The sequence below is a fragment of the Geospiza fortis genome, unplaced genomic scaffold (assembly GCF_000277835.1).
Source record: "Geospiza fortis unplaced genomic scaffold, GeoFor_1.0 scaffold146, whole genome shotgun sequence".
Taxonomy (NCBI): domain Eukaryota; kingdom Metazoa; phylum Chordata; class Aves; order Passeriformes; family Thraupidae; genus Geospiza; species Geospiza fortis.
The window spans coordinates 1,048,904-1,054,717 of NW_005054455.1; the positions used below are offsets into that span (position 1 = coordinate 1,048,904).

General features: G+C 36.4%; 1 protein-coding gene across 11 annotated transcripts in view; it reads right to left on the minus strand.

Moving 5' to 3' along the window:
- Window positions 1-5,814, minus strand: part of RBFOX1 (RNA binding fox-1 homolog 1) — a 667,961-nt gene that overhangs the window by 331,721 nt on the left and 330,426 nt on the right. The gene's annotated exons all lie outside the window — the stretch shown is intronic.

A 5,814-nucleotide genomic window follows, 5' to 3' on the forward strand; every position in this document is an offset into this window, starting at 1 on the left:
TGAATGGAAAATAATTGGTATTTAAAGGTTCACAAGGCTTAAAGAGGAAAAATAATATGGATTTTTTTTAAGCACTAGGTAGGGAAGGAGCAACATTTTCCTTTTAAAAGTTTTAAAATAAAAACAGTAATGTTTTCATGTCTAGTGCTATAAATCTACAATTCTGGAACTATAACTCTACAAATCAGTAAACTTCCCTTACCTCCTTGCTTTCAGAAGGAAAACAGATGTATTTACTCCCTATCTGGTTTTGTTTTGTCTTATTTTATCATAAATTAATAATTCCTCACTAACAGCTTCTCGATTATCCACAAGACACAAGGCAGCTCTTTACTATTTACCCAGTGAAAGATGCTGGAAAGCACTTCAGTAAATACCAGGTTGCATAAAAGTGCTGCATTTTTACTGACTCTTGCTCAAAACTAGTCTTGGAATGTAAATAATGTCATTATCTTTTATATAAAAAAAATTAAACAATACATTACATAGTAACATATAAATGAAAAACTCTGAATTCTAGTGCTCAATGAAATTGCTAGTTCTGTAAATCAGTATTCTGCCACAAATAATTAAGGAAATTTCTTCAGATTGGCAAAGGTTGGAAAAGAAATACTTGACTGTCCTTAAAGAGGGCCCTTCAAGAAAATGTTCAGCTAATCAGAACTGATTTTCAGGACATGCACATAGAGATCATTAGGGGGGAAAAAAGGAGCAAAAAAAGTAAAAGTTAAAAATCTCAATTCTTGCAATTTGGCCAAACTTAAGTGACTGATAATACAGAACAAAAATATAGCCTGCCTTCTATTCAGTTTTGAAATACCTGCAAAAGGCAACTTGAAACTGAAAAATGGAGTAAGTGCAATGAGGCCTTTAGAATAATTATGTGTTGTTAATTGAAGAATGTTAATCATGTCATATTAGAAGGGAGAGAGGGTTAAATTGGTAAAATTTCAATTCACTTAGGCCTTATCTCTTGTTGGAATGAACCAGATGATTAATCCTTAATATTCTTCAGGGATACAGAGAACATCAGCAATTAAATTAACAACTACAAAGTTTATGCTCAGAGATTCAAAAATGAAAGACAGAAACACTTTAATTTTTCACAAGTTGTTACCTTAATTATCTTCTTATTGCTTCTGTCTCTTTTCCCTCATTACAAAAACACACCCCTCAGTATTCCTGGATCCTTTAATTTGCTGTAGCTCACCAACTGTATAAGGAACGTCATCAGAGCTGCAAAAGTCATAAATCTTACTTTGTGCATGCTCATTGGAAATAAATCCTTCTGCTATACCCTGTCCCTGTGTTCCGACTGCAAGTGATGACAAATTTTTGTTTCCTTACAAACAGCAATGTCCATCAAAAGTTGCTGGCAGAAAAGGAAGGATTGCTTAGCCCAGAAAGTGAAGTTTCTTTTAGGAAAATGTAAAAGAAGTAGAGATATCTAAGCCAACCTAATAGTTATTATGCAGTCCTGCCAGCACTGGGAAGGTAAAGGGGTGAGTTCTCATGAAACCCAATTCTACAGTCATGAAAATAAGAGTATAGTTCCAGATATTCATGAATATTATGTACCACCAAGAGATCACAGACTGATGTTTAAATGTTCTCTGCTTACAGAATAAAACAACAGACAAAATGGAGGGCTTGAGAATGCGTTTGGGACTCTTTCTTAAGAGTTGCATTAGAAAATGCGGAATCTTGTTATCAATACTGGCCCGCTTCATATATTGAATGGTTTCAAATGTAATTGCTGGGCAAGTAAATGCTCCCACAAGCTGAACGCAAAAATCCGTGCCCATGAAACACAGGGACTTGACATTGTTATCACCAGGCATGCTTTCCAAATTATCCAAGTTTTAAAGTAAAATGTCATATCCCTGAAGGGTGCCCTTCGAACAAATTATTAACGAAGCTCTATTGATCCTCACCCAAACAGCAAAATCTCAATAAATCTCCTCTGGACCTTTGCTGAGGCTGGAAAATGCATTACACCCCCCTACTGACCACAATTTTTATTTTCGCTATTGTGTTTGCAGGGCAGTCAATTTTATACAGCATTACAAACTGCCAAGTGCTAAAGTGATTTCCTCTATTACTGAGGTCCATGTATTAAATTTAGTGAGGCACAATATCAGGCTTCAAATATTGCAGGGTTTAGAATTGAATGCAGCCGAGCCTAATGTTATCAACCTGACAAAAAACACTGACATATTAAGTGGCAAATCATTTATTCATATTTGGGACTGGTTTTGGTTTTCTGTTCAGCTGTATAGTTTTAGATTAGCCACGGTATTTCAAAATGGGACTGTTCCTGTGAAGTCCAAAGACACTGTGGAATAGATATTCCATACACTTATTATGCACAGTAGATCAGAGAAATATGCCTCACTGACCTGCTATCACATAGAAATACATGTAAATTAATAAATTACTTAGCATAATGCAGGTTTAGGCTGCAAATACTTTAACCCTTTAGAACAACCAGTGCTAAGCATTTCAGGTACTTTTTATTATAATCAAATACAAAGCCCTAATGCTCAGATAAAGTTGGATTTTGTGCTCCTTTTTTAGCCTGATCATTGTTTCCCCTGCAGTCTGAAATATTTAAAGCTAGCAGATTTCTGAGCTTGTACATACTATTTGAAACCTAGTTCTTTCTGAAATATGCCTGTTGTAAGGTACACCTGGAAGAACTGATGCATCCAGAATAATCCAATACTCGTCCCCATTATTAATGATTGCTTACATCAATGGAAATAAAGCTTTCTGTATGTTTTTGTCAATGGAAAACAAATTATTCTGTAACGAACTGAGAAGAGTTATCGGATATTTTGCTTGCTTAAAATCCCAACAATACTCTGTGGTAAAAGCTGAAGCCACAATGTTCTGAGTAAAAAAAAGATTTTAAAAAAATCTGCACTGATACCTGTTATTATACAGAATGCCAGCTTCCTTCCTTTTATGAATGACTTTACATACTGACAGGTCTGTGGTCTAATTGTGAAATTATTAAACTGCAAAAGTTGCCATTAAAATTGCTCACAGTGGATCTCTGGACAGAACTATCCATCCTCATGCAAAAACTCCACAGAAGATTGCTGTAACTTTCTCTCTGAAAATCTCTGTGCTCAATGTGCAATATACCCCAGCTGGGAAGACAGAAAATAAATGCCATTGACAGATTTGCACAGCATTCTAAATGTGACAGAAATATCCAAATGAAAGGACAGAATTCCCCTCCTTTTTAAACCTTTCCAGGCTCAATCACACATCTGGGTTCACTGGGAAGAGCCCCACAGTCTGCAGTCTTTTACTTTGGGTATTTCACTGCTGTAGCTAATTTTGCCCTAACAACCATGTTGGACACTGAACTGTCCAAATCAATCACTGAACAGTTTAGAATTGTGCTTTATATTGCCACAAGGCTTCTGCACCTGTCTCAAAGGAGACAGCAGGACAAAAATATTGCTACCTTGAACTTTATTATGGAGTTGGAAAGTCAACTTACTACTGGAGAGCCTAATTGAAGCCCTGGATTTTGTGTCGTTTTCCTCCCATGTATCTTCCCCTCAATCCTTCCTAGACAATTCCTACAACACGAGTTGGCTGCAAGCAAACAAATCAGCAAACAGATGAAAGCTGAAAAACAAGCATTAAATATTTAAACTTGGGAGTACTGCCCTTTTGGAGTTAGACCCCAGGTGCTTTAGTTGCAAGCCCTTTCCTTAAAAGATAAAGCATTTAACATAAGCTGACACTCAGACATCTCAGTCTCATACGCTGCCAGGGTTCCTCCTTGTCACCAAAAGAGATCAGATATTATTTTGCTAATTGGACTGAAAAATGCTCTTGGCATTCAGAGACTTCCCACACAACTCACCACTGACTCCTTGGGCCACGTGGGTCCCTGAGCTGGCTTTATGGAAGTTTCTCTGTGTTCTGCAATCTCATCATAAACTGGACTCCTCTCATCCAACACCAACATGTAACTGTTAATAATTCTGTCTATTCATTTCCATTGCAGAAATTCCACAGAAGTAGGGAGGAGCAACACCCTGCATAGTTCTATGAGTAGAGCTAATGACACTACTTCTTTCATTTCTGAAATGTTAATTAGCCCATAACTCTGACACCTGGTAATGAAATATTTATTTTCCTGGAGTACTACATGTAACTTAAGAATTACAAGTGGATCTAGATGTATTACTGCATATAAAAATCATTATTCTTAACCAGGTTGCAATCTACAAGGGAGAAACAATATATTATTACAAAGCACTTCCTAATTCCCATGGGTGAGTACCATCCATTTTTGGCACTTTGCATTTTGAATTTTGGACGAGCAGTCTCTGTTGCTTGCAAGAGTTCTTTAAAACATTAAAAAAAAAAATTCCACAAAGTTTACACACTTTAATTCCTACCTTAAATTACATTACATTACATTTCATTTAGAATATACAAGGATATAACCAATTTGAAAATATTTTTCCCCTTTTGTGACCTGAGTGTGTCAGAGAGTAGTTTGGCATCCTGACAAAAAACGGGATATGAATACCAAAATAATGGAATCATCATGTTGGACTCAAAGCACTGGGGACGACTCTGAGAAACTGAATGGGAGTGATCACCCAGCAGAATCTCAAAATCTGAGATGAAAATGACTACAAGAAGGGTGGAAGAATTGATTTGCTGGTTAAGAAGGAGTGAAAATGTCGAGCAAGGATCAGGATTTCCCTTGGTGGAAAAGGTATGCCTGCCACACACCTAAACACAACATCACATGGCTTGTGGGAGGACAATAAACTCCTCCACAGCCAGTCCCAGTACACAGATTTAAGGCTTTTATCTGAAATTCTTCCTGAATAGAGATGAGGGATATTTAAAGAAATCAATGATAAACTTCTCCACTGTGATTTCCAAATGGGGTGTCCAGGAACCACCTCTCATGTCATGCAAGTATCTTTTGCTCAACGCATTTGGGTTCTTTAGGGCCACAGAAATGGTTCCAAAAACCAGCAATTCACAAAAAATCATCAGGGATGAAAACAATTTGATAAGTGATACTGTGCTGTGATCAGGTGACACTGGCAAATCATTCTCAGGCCTATCCTGCAGCTCCTTAGCTCTTCTTGGCTATTCAGCCCAGCATTTTTTTCAATACACAGTCATAATTCAGTGATAAGAAAAACAGCTGTAATTTCTACAGCTTCCCTAATAAAATCCCAATAAATTTTACCATTTGAGACTATTCTGTTGAAGTGCAGCTCATCTGAAAATTAATAACATGGTGGGATTTACATGAAATAGTTCCAAATGAGCAGAACTATTAACATATATAAAATCTATATGAAAACAAGATTCTCATACAGCAAATTATATCCAAAACAACTCATCCCACAGACCTGACTTGCAGTGGAAAATGGTGGGTTTGAATTGAACAAAGTCAGTGTAACAAGACTGAAAGGACTGGTTAAAATAACACCAGCACATGTGAAGCTGTGTGTGCTGAGTTCTCCATAAAGGAAGCTGCACTAAAATACTTATCCAGTTAAATAATGTACATCTAACAAAAATAGAAACAAGATTGCTTGGTCATGTTTTGCTTATTTGGTTCTGATAACATTATTAAATTTGTTCCCTAATAAGACATACCTCTAAAGTAAATTGGAGTCTCTTCATTTAAAAGATGACTGAACCATATTACTTCAGTAGTATCACAGAAAAAAAAAAAAATAGTGTGTAATACACTGCTGCAAAACATGAGTAAATATTAATTTCTCCATGTCCAACTGAATAAGACATGAACAG